This window comes from Carettochelys insculpta, chromosome 6 (genome assembly GCF_033958435.1).
Source record: "Carettochelys insculpta isolate YL-2023 chromosome 6, ASM3395843v1, whole genome shotgun sequence".
Taxonomy (NCBI): Eukaryota; Metazoa; Chordata; order Testudines; family Carettochelyidae; genus Carettochelys; species Carettochelys insculpta.
In genome coordinates this window covers 54,994,548-55,016,087 of record NC_134142.1, presented here as the reverse complement: position 1 = coordinate 55,016,087, position 21,540 = coordinate 54,994,548, and positions in this window count along the sequence as shown.

Here is a 21,540-nt window from a genome sequence, read left to right as displayed (position 1 = left end):
TGCGCAAAACGCAACAATATCTCAGAGTCACTAGCTCTCCTTCAGTCTCCTCTGCTCCCTGGAAAAAGTAGTAACCCTCATGGTCTTATCTTGTAAACCCTTGTTGACATGATTAATCCCACTAAAAAATCATCCTTTGAAATAAGATTGCAGAATTGGCCACACAAACAGAGGTTTGCAAGAATGGCCTCTGGAATATTAATAAAGTGATTTCTAGAAAGTTTCCTTGACTGGAAAGAAGGTATATCTCAGTAATAAACATAACATCTTCTGACAAAGAATACTGAAAATTAATACATGGAAACCTCCATATAGACTAGTTTTCTAATGATCGGTAAACAACTTTTATTATTTTTAAATGAAAAAATGAAGATCTGCAATCCAGTAATAAAGAATTGATTTTTGGCAGACAAACAAAATTGTTTGGTCTATTTTTATGGATGACATAATTAGATTCAAAAGCCATAAACAAAGCACATCCACTTCAGTACTTTGTCTGCACTGCTTTGTTGATGAAGCCAGTCATAAACATTAATTAAAACAAAACATCCTTGAGTAAATCAAAGGAAGCACAACCAAAATAACATAAGCAACAGAAGAAAGTCTGGAGTGTTTCCACATTAAACTTTGATTAAGAGAAACAGCACAATATAGTTATAGTGTAATTTGACCAACCAGTGCTTCTGAAATGAAAAGTTTTTTCAGATTGATTCCTAGCCAGCTTTGGTCTTTTTTTTTTTTTGTTTTTTTTTGTTTTTTTTTGTTTTTCCAAGGAGGTTATGTAATATTTGGGACTAATGAGCATTGAATAGGTTCAGCACCTTGCAGGATCAGAGTCCTGATTAAGGCTGGAAATTAGGTCATCTTCAATAATGACCAGAGAAAGCAAGAACTTCCTCATAACCATAAGAGACTATCAGATACCAGTACAATAAGTCAATCAATGGAAATGAATATAGCAGCAGCATGACTAACCAGTAGAATTTATGAAGAAACAGGGCAGAATGCTCTGAACTGGTATTAGAAATGTTTCAGGGGCCTTCAGTGTCAGTTGGCTTTGCACTTCACTTCCAGCAAGCAGCAGTCTCCTTGCGTGGCTCCACCCATGTTCTTATCTCATCTTTGGTCTTTTTAAGAATAGCTATTTCCATATATTTGAATTGTTCCATTTGAATGTCTCTGCCAGCATCTTATCTGTTTCAACAAAACAAAACAGCAGTCATGTAGCATTTTAAAGACTAACAAAATAATTCATTAGTTGATGAGCTTTCATGGGACAGACCATCTTCTTCAGATCTAAACCTCACCACCCAATAAATTATTTTGTTAGTCTTTAAAGTGCAATATGACTGGTGGGTTTTTTTTGTTTTTTTGTTAAAATATAGACTAACACTGCTACCTGTTACTTATCTGTTTCAATTAAAGGTTTATTTGACACACTCAGCAGAACATAGAAAGAAAATTTTAGTCTTCACTGACGGTTCCATAGAAGCCCACCAAGAAGTAGTAATGTGTATGGCTGAAACAGTCCATTCATAGACTGTGGCAGCCACACCCTCTCTCTGGTTAGCACTACTCATTTCAAGGTTGGTCTTGGCTAAGTACAAATCCCAGAAGATCATGGCTTTGGGCCACTTTGTGGATGCCTATTGTCATCTGAAGAGGCCTTAGTGAATCTTATCCATTTTTTTCAAGATACGTTAAATCCTTCCTAACTTGTACTTTTAAAGCAACTTAATTCTCCAATTTGTTTCTTTTCCTGTATAGTTAATAAACTGTAACACAGAAATGGATATTTTGTTTTGCATATGGCATAAAAGGCTTCCTAGTAAAGTATGAAAAGATCAGTAGAATAGAGTGGTTAAAATTTTGCTTCTGACTATGAGAGAAAGAATTTAATGTGACTTGCCCTTCTGAGAACCATACGTGCATGATGTACATTTCCTTTACTCATACATCACGTCATTCATCTCTCAGCACTCCAGGATGCAAAGTTTATTTTTGCTAATTCTTCTAAACCTATGAAACTGGAATAACTATGACCACAAACTGTGAGCTACTGTGTTAGCAATAGCAAAGTTGTTAATGAGATGGCTGTTGCTATTGCAGCCATCAGACAATGTTGGTATACAGCAAGTATGACAGTCTCTGAGACACCCTGAAATGTTACTTGGGACCACACAAGCTTAAACTATTGAAAACAACTTCATGGAAGATTTCTCCCCAGTCCCCTGAGGTGCTAACACTGTGACTCTCAGTTTGTTCCTTCTAAGCCACAGTGGCCTCACTATTTGTTGTACACATGGGATGAAATTTAGAGTTTATATATTGGTTTTATTTTTCAAAACAGATGTTGCCAAAAACATTTTGCATAGTATATACGTGTGCCATTTTCAATAGAAAAAAAGAAGCAGAAAAATCTCAATCTCTTTATTCTTTAGCTATTGGTTTAAGACTAATTATTATCTTGGATGATGCATGACTGGGTATGGGAGCCTGGAATTGCTAGGCAAAGATTTAATAATAAGGCAAAGAAGAAGCATCTTTTATAAAATGTATCTAGCTGAAATGAAAGTCAAAACATTCCCAAAATGTTTAAGAGTCTGCATGCTCTGATGATGGAACCTTCAAAGGCTGTCTCTACCTTTGTTACAAAATTCCACTCCATACCATGCAGAAAATTTTGCTTGGTGATTACATAGGGCACTTTTTTCGTACTTTACAACACCTATGCCTCCTATACTGTTAGTCACCTGGGCCTGCCTTACACTGTTTAATTAATTTTTGTAGCCAAAGGGATGGGGTAAGCAAAGCCAGCAGGAGTAGAGTGAATGCTACAAGATCATTTCTGCTACACACTCTTTTTTATACTTTAGAAACTTTGTCTGTGTTCAGTACCATATTGTATATATCACTTACACCAGAATCAATACCACAGGCCTCAGACACAGGGCTATGTAGTCTTGTGGCCAGAGTCAAAATAGCAGCTGTCATGTGCAGGGCTATGTGACCTAGTGACAAAATGTAGGGAACACATCCCCAAAAGGGAAGGTAGCCAGGGTAGAGGTCTACTCAGCTCCACCAGGTCCCAATCAATGGTTTTAACAAGGTCTATAAAATCATGACTGGTGTGAAGAAAGTGAATAAAGAAAGGTTATTTACTCGTTCCCATAATACTAGGAGTCACTAAATGAAATTAATAGGTAGCTGGTTAAAAACAAACAAAAGACATTTTTTTAAATAATGCACACATCCCTTGATTAGAATCATTCTGCCAAATTTCCATGATTACCGAAATATCAATAGCCTTATCTAATGCCAGGCACTGTAGTTCACAAAATTTAGTATTTAGATTTCTAGCATTTGTGTATAAGCATTTGTACATTTTTCAGTATTTAGTTGCCTGCGTTCATGAGTTCTTTCTGCCTTCCCAGCCCTGAGCGTATAAGAGGAAGCATTTCAGAGACAGTTAACATGGAGGTCCTGGACATCCTGTAGGTCATAGGAGTCTAAATTTGGCCTCTAGGACCTCTTTCTCACTGTTACCTATTTGTATCATGACCACTGGCTCTTCCCCAACATTGTACATAAGTCTAAATGTTTTATGAGATCCACATCCTTCATAGCCAGTTGGCAACTGAAAAGCAGTTTCCTTGTCATCAGAAAGCATCAGCTATGTATGTTTCTAGTGAACAAATTGCCACTGGTATTGCCTAGCTCTTTCTAGCAACTTGGATTGCCTCTCCAGGAGGGTTATCCTATGTGCAAGAGGATACCATGACATCATCTGAGAAGAGAGTCCCAGCTATGGGATTGTTCTGCACCTCTCCAGCTTGATGTTCTCTTTCCCTGAGATTTGTATCTTCAATAGTACCAAGTTCGTCAGACTGGAGGTGGAATTGCCCTGCTCTGTCCTGGAAAGTCTCATCTACGTAAACTCTCTGTTTCTCTTAGCTGCTCTGGCATCGTAAGCTTGTATCTCTGATGTCCTCAATGATTTGTGCTGCCTCCACACATATGCCACAAAGCAAATAATTGTACATGGTACATAGAGTGCAGTAAACTGAATGACCCCCATTCTCTTGCTGGACTTCTTCCTGAATTATCTGTACTCTTGCAGAGTATTTTGTGTTTGTTTCTTTTGCAGTGTTGGAGGTTACTGGCCCAAGTTTTGAGTATGAGTGTTAAGGTGTATCTGCTTCTAACATTTGCTCTCTAAACTGCTTCACAAAACCCCCTTGTTTGCTAGCTCCTCTGGTCACATAGGAGCTGGCTCTTAAAAACCTCCATTTCCCTTTGTCAAGGGATCCTAGAGGAATTAAAAAGAAAAGATAAAGCCTAATTAGTACTCTCTCGGCTGAGCCTAGCAGCATGTGGCTTGGCTCAGCACACAGGAAAAACTTCTTGTGAACAAGCACATGGAGACATGGAACAAAGCATAAATTCACAGTAGCCTTGTAAGTATGTAAAATATGTAGCTAGTGAAAAGAGATAGTTGGGAAGTAAGCAATGTGCAACAGACAGCATAAGTGTGGTACATGAGCAGTTTGTGACTTGTACAGGGATTGACTCAGAGAAACTAATGAACCAATCATAGAATTAATGATAGAAAGCGCTTTGTGTTTATAAGCTAATAGTTTGATATAGGGTATACCCTATATTCCTCACCCATACTTGAGTCTGATCAACTCATCAAAACTTTGCTGTATGCCAGATAAAGGGACCTATGTGATTAGACTGGAATTGAACTGAGTGTTTAGGGAATTGAGTGGAAGTGGTCTTGAGGAAGTCCTAATACACAGCCCCCTAAAAAGACCACACTATAATCTTCAAGCAAGCAAGCACAGAGCCAACTACTACACAAGCAAACTTACCTACCCTGTTCTCCTTCACTGGGAGAACTGCCTTGCAAAACGCCCCTGTTCCACACCTTCTCTTGTTGCTTAGGAGCTTTCTTTTGAATCCCCTTCTTGAATTAGACCCATCCCTTTGTCCTGGGGTCTTAAAGAGCTTAGGGATCAGAGGATAGAGGGCTCAGCTCGCCTAAAATAAGCCCCAAAACAGACAACACCATAATTTTCAAGCCAGCATTCACATGGCAACACTCATGCATTTTAGCCTTTTTTTTTACCTTGAAATTTCTACCCAAGTAATGCCCTTGTGAGTTTAGCTGACATTGTTTCTGACCACCATTACCTCCAACAGAGGCAGCCATTCCCCTCAGAATCAGGGTATGCCCTAATTATACAATAGTAGTGCACAGAAGACGTAAATATTCCATTATTTACAGTTAAGCCTGTGCAGGTCCACCCAAGTACATGCTTCTCGCAGTGAACCTTTGCTCTAGTCTCTACTTAAAATTAGCGTAGTTACAGCATTTTGGTGTGTGAAAAATTCACGTCAACTTAACCCCAGGTGTGTATGTTGATAAGTCAACAAAAGAATACTTCCATTCACCTAGCTTCTACTCATAGGTGCTGGAAGCAATAGTTTGGAAGGTACCACAGCACCACTGACTTGAAGTGGTTTCCATTATACACAAGATTTACAATTTGGTTCAATGTGAAAGTATATAAACAAATAAGGCATTCAATAGGAAAAATGTTTTCATATGTGAAATGATTACAATGATTTCAGATTCATTGTATGATAAAATAGAGTAAGTTTTTCAAGTAAACATTTCATAAGGATCTTCAGAGCATAGAGTTAAAGCATATGTAGCAGCTGGGCTGACATAATAGAATGTTGTGGGCTATTAAATTAATGAACCATGAACTGAGAAGGATTTAAACTAAGGGCTCTACCCACCGTCTGATCTGCACGCATGCAGCACTACGTAGCTTGTAATGCTGTTTTGGCACCAGGGCCGTGTCTACACTAGCCCCAGACTTCAAAATGGCCACGCAAATGGCCATTTCGAAGTTTTCTAATGAAGCGCTGAAATGCATATTCAGCGCTTCATTAGCATTTGGGTGGCCACGGCACTTCGAAATTGACGCGCCTCGCTGCCGCGTGGCTCGTCCCGACAGGGCTCCTTTTCAAAAGGACCCCACCTACTTCGAAGTCCCCTTATTCCCATCTGCTCATGGGAATAAGGGGACTTCGAAGTGGGTGGGGTCCTTTCGAAAAGAAGCCCCGTCGGGACGAGCCACGCGGCGGCGAGGCTCATCAATTTCGAAGTGCCGCGGCCGCCCGCATGCTAATGAGGTGCTGAGTATGCATTTCAGCGCTTCATTAGTAAACTTCGAAATGGCCATTTGCGTGGCCATTTCGAAGTTTGGGGCTAGTGTAGATGTAGCCCAGGAGAGGCAAAATCTGAATGAATAGTCATTACCTGTAATGACATACCTGCATTTGGGAATTAGAGAGTAGGACTGAATCATACATCATTAGAATTTTTGGGTCAGGAGCAGAGGTGATGTAAGTGACGATGTAACTTACCATCAGGAAGTCAGTGAAAGGGAGTGAAAGCTGCTGTAGATATTGCATCAGATGGACAGAGGGTAGAGTTATAGAAGGAATGTTGAACAATTAAATAAGGCAGAGGTGCTTTATCTTATGTATCTTTATGGCTACGTCTACATGTGACGCCCACTTCGAAGTAGCCTATTTTGATGTGGAGACATCGAAATAGGCTATTTCGATTAATAACGTCTACACGTCCTCCAGAGCTGGCAACGTCGATGTTCAACATCGACGTTGCGCAGCACCACATCGAAATAGGCGCAGCGAGGGAACGTCTACACGCCAAAGTAGCACACATCGAAATAGGGGTGCCAGAAACAGCTGCAGACAGGGTCACAGGGCGGACTCAACAGCCAGCCGCTCCCTTAAAGGGCCCCTCCCAGACACACTTGCACTAAACAGCACAAGATACACAGATCCGACAACGAGTTGCAGACCCTGTGCATGCAGCATGGATCCCCTGCTGCAGCAGCAGCAGCCAGAAGCCCTGGGCTAAGGGCTGCTGCACACGGTGACCATACAGCCCCGCACGGGCTGGAGAGACAGCGTCTCTCAACACCCCAGCTGATGGCCGCCATGGAGGACCCCACAATTTCGATGTTGCGGGACGCGCAACGGCTACACAGTCCCTACCTCGACGTTGAACGTCGAAGTAGGGCACTATTCCCATCCCCTTATGGGGTTAGCGGCTTCGACGTCTCGCCGCCTAACATCAATGTTAACATCAAAATAGCGCCCAACACGTGTAGCCGTGACGGGCGCTATTTCGAAGTTAGTGCCGCTACTTCGAAGTAGCGTGCACGTGTAGACACGGCTTATATCTCCCACTTGGTTATTTTAAATACAATAGCCTTTTCCTTTTGCCTCATAGCCATTAATTCTCATCCACGTAGGTTCACATATTGTTACATAATCTACACCACCATTTATGTCTTCACTGTGTTTGGCCTTCACTATAAAGTACAGCTTTAAGGTCTGATCCTGCAACCCTTTCTTTGTTCAAATCACTTCAACAATTCGGATTCTTACTCATGTGTGGGCCATATATAAAAGGAAACTCCATTCTGGGATACATTAGAAGGAGTGTTATAAGCAAGACATGAGAAATAATTATTTCACTCATCTCTGTGCTTTATAGGCCAGTTCTGGGCACTGTATTTCATGAAAGATATGAACAAATTGGAGAAAGTCAAGAGAAGAACAATAAATGTGATTAAAATTCTAGAAAATATATCCAGTGAGGTAAGATTGAAAAAATCTTAGGTTTGTTTAGTCTGGACAAAATAAGACAGGTGTGGGGCATGATAACAGCTTTCCAAGTTCATAAAAGGAAGCAGGAGAAAAACTGTTCTCTTTTAATCTCTGGGGACAGGACAAGAAACAATGGTCCTGAATTGCAGCAGGGGCATGTTAGGTGGACATTGGGGAAAACTTCGTTACTGTCAGAGTGGTTAAGCAGTGGAATAACTTGATTAGGTAGAAACAACAAGGACTCCTGTAGCACCTTAGAGGTTTGAATTCACAGGGAGCATTTAGTCAACAGCTGAGCTCTTCCGCAAATCCCACCCTATAATACAAACCCCAGATAGAGCTTTATGAATATGATTATGGAGAATTAAGACATCTGAAGGGGTGATCCAGAAGTGGTCTAATTTGACCAGTCCTCTATAGGACACCAAAAGTGTCCTTTAGTAAAATATATGGAAGGAACTTTCCTGCTTCTAAGATACTCACACTTGGGTTTGCCACCTTTTCCAAAGCTAGAGTGGAAAAAAAAATACCATAAGCGAGCTCCTGACAAATTGATTAATCATCCTCAGCTGCTGAAGTTCAACTTCGTGAACAATTAAACATTCCAAGCGGCAATGAACCTTCAGAGATAATTTATGATAATTTTATGCACAGGAGCACAGTGGCTTTTTAATTTGATAGAACGTTAGCAGAAAGGATTTCTAACAAGGGAGTGTCAGTGCTCCATACATCACTGAGATTACTTAAACATTTCAAACGTGGTTGATGAATGAAGTTTTTTGAGATGTGGGGAGATACAGAAGGTGTTGGAAGGTTGAGATTATTCATCATATCAATTATTGAAAGTGGATGCATTGACATCATACTCCCAGCTCATATTTTATAGCTGCTGTAGAGACAAGAGGGAACTGAAATAACAGACTTGTCTGGCTATAGTGTCTTCAGGAAATCTGACCTCTTTCCCTTTTCACTAAGGCTTCATTCTGTTACTACAGGATACATATTACTTCCATAGGCTTCTTTGGAAGTGGTTTTAATCTGAGGCAGGAGAACGGGACCTCTGGGAATCAGAACATAATACCTGAAAAACTTCCCATTTAAATGAATGGAAAAGAGAAAGAGAACTTTAGACACTAAAGTTCACCACCCTTACATACACTATGCCCCTTTCTCACCAATGAATTGTATTACCCCAACTTGTATCCTTTCATTGATCTTACAAGGGAATAGTGGAGGTGTTCAATAGCTTGTCCACTCAAAGAAGCCAAATCTATTTCTTTCCCAGAATATTCTCTGATTTCCATTTTCTTCTATGTCCATGAATGTTTTTATTGCATGTAGTCTGCTTGTAATAAAATATAAGGGATACTGCTGGCCCAGCCTACTTCCAAGGAGTACCTAGGTTCTCTACTGTAAGCAGATCTGGTTAATCAGGTAGGCAACTTTTGAGACATTCCGCAAAGATGGCATGTTCATAGAGAACAGGAGGTCAGCAAAACTTTATTTTTACTTATTACTTTTACTTCCTTTCTCTTATCGACAGCATGTTTTTAACATTGGAAAAAATAAACCCATTTCTCCCTTTGGATAACTACTAGTAACCTGCACCTCCAAAGAAAAGTCCACTTGGTTCATTCATGTCAAAGTAAAATGTCACTTGTGTAATCCCACAAAGTTTGACAATGAAAAAAGGAAAACCATATACCTGGAAACGTGGTCACATCTAAGAGTGCCAGGATCTAGTCAGTGTTAATGGAGCACATCTGGCAGTCAATTTAGCAAGTCTTCACTAAAACTGGTAGACACAAGGCCTAAGATTTTTCCATTTAAGTGAACTCCTCTTAGGAAATAGCAGTTAAAAACAAATTTAGTTTTATTTTGTTTTACTTTGAATTTCTGACCAATTATTTTTAGTTTTTTTTTCCACTAAGGGCTTATCTATACTTGCACAGCTTTATGCTGTAGCACATCAGTGTAGATACTGATGAAAAAGTTTCTTTTATGAACAGAGATAGTCCACCTTCCTGCAAGAGACCAATGGAAGAATTCTTGTACCCATCTAGGGTCGATTTGTCACATAACTAAGTAGCTTAGTTAAACTGACTTAACTTCTTAGTGAAGACCAGATCTAAGAGTTGCTATCACAGCATTAGGTAGCCCATAAAATGCAATAACTATGCATTCTATAAACATATCCTACCTATGTTAGTGTAGGACTCAAATTTTCCCAACCTTTTGTTTCTGCCATGTTAATCTCATTTATAATCAAAACAAAAAAAAGCTGTCATGTAGCACTTAAAAGACTAACAAAATAATTTATTAGCTGAGGAGCTTTCATGGGGCCGACCCACTTCTTCAGATCTGGAAATAGGCAAATCACTATTTCCAGATCTACAAAGGTGGGTCTTCCCCACAAAAACTCATCACCTAATTATTTAGTTAGTCTTTAAAGTGCTATGTGACTGTTTTTTTGTTTTGTGAAGATTCAAGCTAACATGACTACCTCTCAATAACTACTCATTTTAAATGTAATTATAAAGTATGCCGTAATCATATATCCTTTTTATTCCATGAAGCTTATAGCAAACCTGTCTCCAGTATTCCATATGTAATCTTAGTCTCCAATTCCAATATGTAAGACTAATTTCCTCAGTGTATTGGGCTATTCTACATGAACATTTTAATATTCCAATTAATTTTGGCAGTAGCAAGAGTTTTGTACTTTTATGTATCAGATCTACAGTTTTATTTATTTTCTGAGGCCACTGAATACATGCAATTAATTTTAACTTTACACTTTTTTCTGCATTCATCTTCATACACTTAATCTGAAAAAATTTTGACCTAGTAATAATTGTAAATAATTTGCAATTAATAATTATCCAGATTTAACAGAATTCAGTCATTAGAAAAACATCCTTTAACTTAATGGGCTTCATATCTGGCCTTATTTGAAATTATCTTAATTTATTGTTGCTTTTATGTATATATAGTATATATATATAGTAGAGACTGTGAACAAGTCATTTTTTATGAGCTTCTGATACTCAAGTTTTCTGTTTGGGCTCTGATTGGTCTATTAAGTGACAGTGTATTGTTTCTGTGATGAGTGCATAAGTATTCACCTCCCAACAGAATGCTAATTGAAACTCTGCTTTTAACAAACACTTTTGTGGCTTTTTTATTTCATTTAGGCCACCACTAATGTCAATGAAGCTTGAATGCTTGAATTTTTAAAGAAAGTGAATACAAAATAAATGTGTGAATGCCTGAATCCAATTCATTTCAAAGTCAGAATGAATAAGTGGAGACAAGGTTTTGTAGCATTTGATCCAGCTCTACTAATTATATTAATTTGATTCCTTTCCCAGAGTAGACCACAATCTGACTAGCAAATTTCTTCCTTCTCTCTCACCTATACCTTCTATGTAAATATTACACACATGAGTAACTTCACTCAGATGAGTAATTCCATTGAACTCACATCACACTTTAATTTAAATAGGACTCCTATTTGGTGTAATGTGACTTGCGTGTGTAATTGCTTGAAGGACTGAGTCCTGTGTTTGCTGTTTTGAAATAGAAATATGAAGTAGAAATAAAGATACTTTGAAAATGATAAAGGCTACATCTAAACTACAATGATCTTTCAAAAGAAGTTCTGTTCCAAAAAGGCTGATCGAAGGATTGAGCCACTCTTTTGATAGACAGCACCCACACAGCCCCAGCTTTTTCAAAAGAACAGGGCACGGATTGAAAAATCCAGTGCCTTGAGGACTGCTGTTTTCATAAAAGGCCCTGCAGAGCGTCTACACACACTTATTAAAAAGAGGGCTCTCTACCTGATCCGGGAAGGGAAGAGGGCTTCCAGAAGAAGAGCTGCATTTTTTCGATTTTGGATCAAAAGAGCACATTTTATGTGTCAATGGGCCACATGTGATTTCAAAAAAGGGTCAGAGTTTCCGAAAGAACTCGCTAGTGTGGACAGAGCCAAAGTCTTTAGTGATGACATCATGAATTTTCAAAATCTTGATATACTTATACAGCCCAATTTATAATTGCAACACTATAGTCACTGAGATAACTGGTAACACAGAGGTAGCCGTATTAGTCCGTATTCTAACAAAACAGACCAGCAGTCACGTGGCACTTTAAAGACTAACAAAATAGTTTATTATTAATAATTTATAATTTCTTTTGAGATAACTGAGCATCGAAAGCGGAAGAAATCCTCCAGTGACTCCTCTGAAAGTAATTAGTGTGTGAGAACAAAGCATAATGTTTATATGCTAGCTCTCCCATGAGACAGTAGGAAAATGTTGCTGCAGTAGAGATACTACCCATCTCCCTCTGAAAGGAAGCCTTGCTATCCCCAAAGCCAGTGGTGAAAATCCTATTGACTTCATTAGTTGATTGCAGGTTAATGCCTCATGCAGCAAAAATAGAAAGAAAGAGGTGGGGGGGGTTGTTTTGTTTTGTTTTTTGTTTTTGCTTTCTTTGTTTTGTACTCCTGACTGACAGAATGAGAATGTGGCAGAACTGGAATTAGAAAACGTCTAATAAAGAAAGTGGGAAGGAATGTTAAAAGTGGAAGGGGAGACTTAAGAGTAGGATAGCTTTCCCAGGAAAAAGAAAAAATGTGACAAAGTGATTTTATGGCAAATTTCTCTAGGTCCTTTTGACAGAGTTTGTCGGAATGCATTACTTAAAGCGTAGTTTCAAAATTATGTAGTTATACACACACAAACCACAGTTTAAAAGAAAATATAAGGTCATTGTACAGTATACACATACACATCTGTGCCAATAATACAATTTTCATTTTTACTTGTGTTTCTATTGTTATATTCTTGCTTGCTTTATTTATCTGCTGCAACAAGGTGAGTCAGACTCCAAATGAGGCACCTGTTCTAAAGGCATACATATAGTGGTTTCCCTAGCAACAGGCACACATGAGAGCTCTCCAAAAAGCCCCCAACCCCTCACTCCTTTTTTCTTTCGGTTTGGTGTTTCACACGCATGTGTAGGCTCAAGCTACAAAGTTTTCTCACTTAAACTAGAATTAAAGAGTTGGACTTCTGATTTATGTTCTTCAGTTCTGCTTGTTAGAGTCTTGTGCTCCACATCTGCTGGTGAACAGATTGTGCAATGTCTGGCAGAACATACAACTGTACTAGAAATAAGAAAACACGGACATCTGCTCTGTAACTTTACACAGCATTATCACAAACTTTTGATAGAGGGAGAGTATTTATGCTTTAAGCCATGGTGTCTCTTCGAAATGGAAATGGACCTTAACCAAAATTCTAAGGTTGAACTGTGTTAACGTTCTGACTCGGTACCTGAATATAGTTCATCTTGTATTCTGACTTCACAAAAGTATTAGCATTCCAAATTCTCAGATGGGGCACATAAGGCACAGAAAAGCAATGTAAAACCAAGGTCAGACATTGTATCAGTGGATGATCAAGTTAAAAATTAAGTTTTCCTAATTTTTAAAACAGTACTCTATAAAACAGAGGTCATTGCCTTGATAATAATTGAATATATGTAACTTGTAAGTAAATGTTATATAAGTAGACTATTTCACACAGGGGGTGTGTCTAAGATTAGTATTAACTTGTGTATGAATGGCATGAAGGTGGTTATTTCACATGCTGTAGTCTGTACCTATTTGAAACATAGATAGCCACATAAAAATCTTACATATTTCCATATACTTATTAAAATGGCTACATATAATTCAAAATGAGGCAAGTCAGTACACAGATCATTAAAATTTAAGGGCCAGGTGAAGCTATTATTTATATCACTTGGAAGGAAATCCCTAGCTAAGGTTACAGAAACAATTTTGACAGTGACTGTGACACCCAATTCACATTCTTTAATTCTACCTCTGTATATCTGTTCAGCAGTTGCAAGTAATATTTTCCAATATTCTGTAGTTCCCAGAAGGGTACATGAGAATGTGATGTTCCCAAAAGATCTTAACTGTACCCTTTGCAAAACATTACTAATGAGTATAGTGTCTCAATTAACATTAGCATTGCTTTATTTCAGAAATGTATATGAAAACTTAGTATCTTTATGCTTTTATACAGCCATGTTTAGTCTACAAAAAGAACATATTTAACAATGTGTAGAACTTAACAGCTGCTCTTCTGCAGAGGTAAAAGAGTGGATTGTCTGAGGGCCTCAACACAGATTCTCTTTCCCTGGTGAACAACAAGAAGTCCTGTGCACCTTATAGACTAACAGATATTTTAGAGCATAAGCTTTTGTGAGCAAACACCAGCTTCATCAGATGCGTGAGTTGCGGAGGGGAGGCTTCAGAGGGGTATTTAAACAGTGGGTCCCAGTAAAAGGGAGGGCCAGGGCTGACAAGGTCTATTCAGTCAAGGTGGAAATGGCCCATTATCAGTAGTATGTATCAAAAGAGGAAAAAACAAGTCAGATCAGACAGGGGGATGTGGCCCATTGTCAGAGTCTAATGTGGAGATGTTAACACCCAGGGCAGAGAAGCTGCTTTTGTAAGGGGCCAGCCACTCCCAGTCTCTGTTTAATCCTTGGTTGATGGAGTCAAATTTGCAAATAAATTGCAGCTCAGAGATTTCTCTCTCTATTTGATTTTTGAAATGTCTTTGTTTTAGGACTGCTACTTATAAATCTGTTCCTGAATGCCAGGGAGATTGAAATGTTTTACAGGTCTTTGTATGTTACCATTCCTGATGTCTGATTTACATCCATTTATTCTTTTACTTACAGACTTTACAATTCGGCCAATATAAATTGCAATGGGGTATTGCTGGCACATGATGGCATATATTATATTATTAGATGTGCAGGTAAAGGAGTCCCCGATGGTGTGGTTGATGTTAGGTCCTGTGATGATATCGCTGGTGTAGATATGTGAGCAGAGTTCGCAGTGAGGTTTGTTGCAGGGATTGGTTCCAGGTTTAGAGTTACCGTGTTGTGGTCTATAGCTGCTGGTGAGAATCTGTTTAAGGTTGGCAGGCTGTCAGTAGGCAAGGACAGGCCTGCCTCCCAAGGTCACCTTCTACACCAGTGATACCATCACAGGACTTAACATCAACCATACCATCAGGGGCTCCTTTACCTGCACATCTACTAATATAATATATGCCATCTTGTGCCAGCAATGCTCCACTGCAATTTACATTGGCCAAACTGTACAGTCTCTCCGTAAAAGAATGAATGGACTTAAATCAGACATCAGGAACATTAATGTACAGAAACCTGTGGAGGAACACTTCAATCTCCCTGATGAGTTGTGTGCCAACTATTGCTGACCCCAGCCCTAGTACAATATGCCCTCTTGCACAATAATTTGGCCTGGCGTCTGAGTGTATTACAATCTATATGAGTTCAAGACAACCTGAAAGGAGTCTTGGTTGGTGCAACATACAAATTTGAGTGAGAAGGGTTGGAAGATGTCAATTACATCTGTTTAGGTTCTTTTTAGATTTATTTAGACATGTCTATGATTTCGCCTAGTAACAGGAATAACACCTCAAGAACATGCAAGGTAAAAACGGCACCTCTGCAACCCCCTGAAAAAGTGCTGCATGCACTCTCTCTAAGTGTGGCCATGCCCTTTGACAGATTTTCACACACCTTTCTGGGCTGCTTAACACAGGTGATGGTTTTAGAAATACTACGACTTTACTTTAACATAGCACTTTTAACCTGGAGCTCTCAGAGGCTATATCTACACAGTAAAGTTATTTTAAAATAACAACCATGATTTTGAAATAACTTTGCTAGCATCTATACTACGCATATGCTATTTTGAAATAAATTTGAAATAGCGGGTGCATTATTTTGAATTTCACAAACCTCATTGCAGAAGGAATAACACCAGTTTTGAAAAGGCTGTTTAGAAATAGGGACTGTTAAGATGTGGAAGAGTGCTTTTTCAAAATAAGCCATAATGGCATCCAATGGCACTATTTCAAAATAGGCACTATGTGTTCAGACATGCTACTTTGAAATAGTTGGCTGCTATTTCAAAATGCATTCTTGTGTCTAGTTGTGCTATTTCAAAATAAACTTTTTTGAAATAGCTATTCTGAAATGGATTATTTCAGAATAACACTGCTGTGTAGATGTAGCCAAAGTGATTTACAAAGGTTGTGTGCTGAGGGAGCACAGTAGCAGCGTCTGAATTGCTCCTATGCATGACCATTCATGTCCTGGTTCTAAGCCCACTGAATTTCATAGAAAGACTCCTGTGGGTTTCAAGAGGCTTTGGAGTAGGGTGTGTGGGTGTGAAGCATGAAAGTACTTAGGTGCCTAAAGCCTAGATGCTTAGCGTTTTTGGCACTTAAATCCCAGTTTTCCCTCCAGTACAATCCACACAGCTCCAATCAAATCCTATAGGTACCTAAAAGCACATGAACCCAGATTTTTCAGTGTAACAGAACCCTATGGCTATGTCTACACGGGAAGCCTCTGTCGACAGAGGTCACTACTGACAGAGAAAATTTGGTGATAGCTCTGTCAACAGATTGCATCTACGCGTAAAAGCAGCTTGAAAGACCAAGCTGCTCTGTCAACAGAGAGCAGCCAAACAGCCCTGCCCTCTCTCAACAGAATGTCTGACCAGAAGCTCTGCAAACTGGGCTGCCTAGGGAACTGGAAGCCCTCTCTGTCAACAGAAGTGTCTACGCATGCATTCTGTCGACAAAACACTGCCGACAGAGGCATTATATCTGATTGGGGAGAGGTATAATACTGTTGGCTAAACAGCTGAATTTTGTCAAGAAACTCTCAACAGAGCTCTTTAACTGTAAAAGCTCTGCGAGTTTTGTTGGCAAAAGCCCAGTTTTGCTGACAGAAGCTGCCCATATAGATGCGTCCTGTGTGTATATATATGTTTCTGCTGTGGGCCCATGTACGGATGCCTTGTCATAGACATCCAGATGCCTGTCTCCTTAAGGGTTACCAACATTCTATGTGCAGAAAACAAGACACCTGGCAACCTTATGAGCAATCCATGAAACAGGAGAAGAGGGGTATTGAGCCGCCTAACACAAGTATAGAATCTGATCTGGTAGGTGTGCTCAGAGTGTGCCTACCAGATTTAACACCATTTAAAATCTGGATGAAAGAGGAGGAGATGATGATACCCAAATTATAACTTTTAACTGACTTGGGTTGTGGAAGACCCAGATTCAAGTGCTCCCTCTCTTGCAGAAGGAGGGAAAGGACATGAACAGGTGTTTGCTCCCACTCAAGAGAGTTCTGTAGTTACTGTGCTATGGTGACTGCACCAGCCACTGGGCTAAGAGTTACAAGGTGGACATCTCCCCACTGAGGCCAGCTCATGCAGAATGAGGCAGGTGCCTAAATCATCCCTGCAAGAAGGGTTTTAGGCACATAAGTTGTCTAACGCCAAACAAATGGTTCCTATTTGTGAGTTGTTAAGCAGGGGAAGTTGCCTCTGAAAGCTGCAAGGCAAGGCCCATCTCTGAGGCACGATCAGTACTTGGCATTTACCATTTTTGTCAGCATCTTCCACTGACTATCTTAGGTGGCTCTTTACCTAGTGTTCTGGCTTTCGTGGATCACTTTCTCAGACAACCCCCATTTATTGTACAGGGAGCCTAGCTTTGTGGATCACAGTGTCGTTCCCATGTAGCTTGTTGCATGGTAAGTAAGGGGAAGTGTGAAGTAAAGATGATTAACTATGGTCTGAAGCAGAATTCAAGGACATTTCTAAAACTGGCTTTTGTGATTTGGGATTCCAATTGTAAAATGTGGTACATAATTGACACTTTGATACTTTTAGGCTGTGGTGTATTCTCACACTCTCATGAAAAAAATCAGTTGCTGACACAATCAGGAAACAGATGGTGACAAAGATCTTGTGTATAATGTGCCAATCATTATGCTTTACTTGCATATTGCAAATCTCATTCATGAGGCCACTATATGAAGGAATTTTGCTGTGCCTCTGTAAATCAATCAAGATGGCTTTTAACACTCTTACTTGGCATAATTTGGGCATTATTTTTCTTTTCTGTTTTTAGTATATTTCAGGGGGCTTTCAAAGTGAATTTATTGTCCATGGAAAGTGCTACATTGACAGTATTGAACTGATGTACAGAAGAAACTGTGCTATACAAATTTCACTACAGACAATGCATTACTATTGTATCTCTGTCCATACAGAGAAGAGCCATAGCAGAAACTAGGGGATAGTTCATTGCCATGTTCTGGTCTCTCTGCTGAGGCTATCAGGAAGAATTTTGGGGCTAAGAATGGGATTTATGCTGTAAACACCTCTCTACTAGGAACTGGATTGCAATCAATACCTCAAGTGTAACACCAAGCAACTGTCAGCTGGTAGGTTTATGGCGTTTCCAGTCATTAATGAAGAGTAACATACCTGAACACCTGATCTAGGGGGAAGAGGCTCTATATTGTATCATGATTGTCCTGGGTCATACAGCCCTTTCCTTTAGCTCTGACAATAGAAGTTCTCCTGGCAAAGTTCCTAATATAATATGGATGACTGGTTTACTAGATCTTGGAAAGAAGATGGGGATCCTTGAAGAGCCTATATTGCTGTCCAACATCCCATGGCAGGATGCCTCCTTCAGGAACAATCCATACATATGTTTAGTGGAAGTTCCAGAATCATTCTTGGATGTTGTCTGGTTCTTCCATCTCACACTTTTCTCTATGAAGAGACTCCTACCATGCTTACAGTCTGAATCTTTTTTCCAAGTATAAGGCTAAAAACTAATGTATTTATATTGCTCTCTGTCCAAGCAATTTGTCTGCTAAATATCACCAGCAGGAAGGGGTCTCAACATGTGCCTTCACTAGTCACAAGTATCCAGCTACTTAGAATAGGTTGAATTCATTTATCAGCAGCCAAAGAAGCAAAATGATCAGAAAGACAAGGGAAATAACCCGATTTTCTCTTCACATTGATAAAACAATTTTAATGAGGGTTTTCTGGGATTCTCCAAGAGTTTCCCCCACCCAACTGGTTTTCAGTTCCTTTTATTTCCTTTTTGTCATTTTAATTCTGCGTAACAGTATTTTAAGGCTATTTGTAATGTACTGTACCTGATTATCCCATGTAATTAATAGCTGAGCATTCCATTCTCTCTCTCTCTCTTCCCTTTTTATATTCATCATGTGACAATTATTTCACTCAGTCCTATCAGACCTTGTGGTTCACAAAAGCAGAATCCTTCAATGGCATATATTTATATTCCTTTTAATTTTATTCACAAGGAAAACAATATTCAATCCACTGTTGTATAACAGATGAACCATTCTTAAACAGTGATTCAGATTTATTGTTTGTTTCATCACTTATCAATAAAAATAGCTTACACACCTTGCATTATCTAGCCATCAGTCTCTCTGGACATCAATATTTAAGGTTTACATAGGCTCCTGACTTTATCCAGGCTCTGTGATGTACAATGTCACTGTAACAAAACACTTCCTCTTTGTTCTGGGGGAACTTGAGTCATAATGAGCCTGACTCGGGTGTGCTCAGATTGTGATAAAGAGCTATATACATAGACCCTTTTCTCATAAAAACAGGTGTTGGCCCTGATTAGAGAAAAATTACATCATCTAAGGGAGAGAAGAAAAAAAGCAAAGGGAAATCACAAATAGGAGAAAAAAAAAGTCGTGACCAGACCCAAATATATTTGCACATATAAAGCTGTTCTAATGAGAGCCAAATTGATTTGACATTCAGTGGCAGTTTGAAGCCAAGAAAAGTAAAGCAGCCTACAAAAGGCCCAGCTCATTGTTTATGGAGTGTCATACTTCATCATCTGTGAGACCAATAACAGTGATGGGAAGACCTTTTAAAAGCAGGGAGTGTGCATGGAATGGCTATGTGGATACCACTGATGTCAGATCCAATAGACTGATTGTGAGCTATTTCCTGAATTGAGATCATGTTTGTCAGAGGAGGTGGATGTTCTCTACAGATTATATCTTCAAGAGCAGATTCTATAAACTGTTAGAATTCTCTTCTGATTTCAGCTAGACACAGTCATAATATCTGTTACTGTGACTGTAACTAATCATCAGTCAGACACAGAATAAAAATACAGAGAAGATAAAATAAAAAGCTACACAATCCGCAAACACCAACTTATGCCTCAGACAAACAACTTTCTACATGGGAAGGTACTGTGCAGAAAACTATGTAAAATAATGTAGGCATTCCTTGCATCATCCTTCTTTTCAAAGGGACTCTCGTAAATACTTTTAATACAAAAAATACCAGCATTGCAACACGAACAGAGCCCCCACTATGTGCACACGATAGAATGTCGCTTGCTTGCATATCTCTGCTTTTTGTTAGAACACCTGGCAAAGAGTAAGATGTTTATTAAATGTCAGTGCACGCCAACATGAATTAAATAGGCTTTCAAAGAAATATGTGAGACACTGCAGTGTTGTAACAGCAAAGTATGTGTGTAAAGAACAGTTTCTCTCTTTCTGCCTCCTAGCTATGAGCTCAATCTAGGTATCACAACATTGATATTAGACTCTGATATTAACGCTGCTATTTGGATTTCACAAAGAAAATCTATTTCTTTCCTCAGGGAAAAAGTCAGGAATTTTTGACTCTTGGGTCTCAGTTCTCTCATGATTCCCATGAATATAAATATCCTTTAACCCTGAATTAGCCACTGTGACTTCACATTTTGCACAGCACAGATTTGTACATCAAGGGGTATTGCCAAAGTAACCAAAGTCATAATGAATAAGACAAAAATGGGCTAATCAAAAATGGGAGACAGACAGGATATGCAGGTGTAGGGAAGAATAACTAAAGAAAACCTTTTTCTTCAGGTGGAAGAGCAAAATTCAGTTAAAGGTGTTTTGTTTTTTTCTTTTTTGTGACTCTGCTTCTGGTGAACACTTAGGTACCTGAGTTTACTAACATAAATGCTCTCCATAAATATTTTTGGCTTACATAATTAACTATTCACAAACCCAAATATCCAGTCACATGTTCAAATATACATCACAATTTCTGATGTCAGTTAATTACACACCATAAATCAGATGGTGGTGTTTCTGCTCTCTGAATAGAGGAATCAGGTAACTAACCTGGCAAAATACAAGTTGTGAATGTTACAAATGAAGATGCAATTCCAACTTTATGTTATGTTGGTCAGTTACTGTCAGGGATTTTTCATCCCTCGGGCATTATCGCCCCCGTGGGTCAGGGGAAACAAGCCTTTGGCCGTTAAACATCATTACAGGTACAGGTAAAATCTAAAATCACATAGGCTGCCATTTAGCAGCCCCTTGTAATGGTCACTCTGAGTCACTTGGTTTCCCCAGTAACCCTGAACTCATAAACAACTCGTGACCTGGGGTTTAAAATCCAGGCACCTGATTGGGTGCAGGTGGAAAGCTTCTAGAAGTTTCCACAGCCCAGAGGACCTGTTTGAAAGCAGGTCCTCTGAATGCTCGCATGTAAATAGCCTCATGAATCATGCATGAGATCATAGGATATAAGGCGGCGCAACACGGCGCTCGCCGGCCCTTAGAGCAGATATGACTCCGCTACCTGTATGAGGAGGTGCTGGCCCTTGAGGCGTCCACCAGCCCCTAGGCCAGCTGCCTCACAAGCAGCGAAGACTTTGCGAAGAGCTCCAGCTTGAGAAGACTTTGCGAAGGGCTCCTGAGTCAACACCACCAACGCCCAGCAGGGCCCGCCTGCTGCGGTGACAGCTGGCAGTTTTACCTCAGCACTAATGAGCGACAAGCAGCCCTGAGGTGTATCAGGTGAGCAGCGAACTGGCC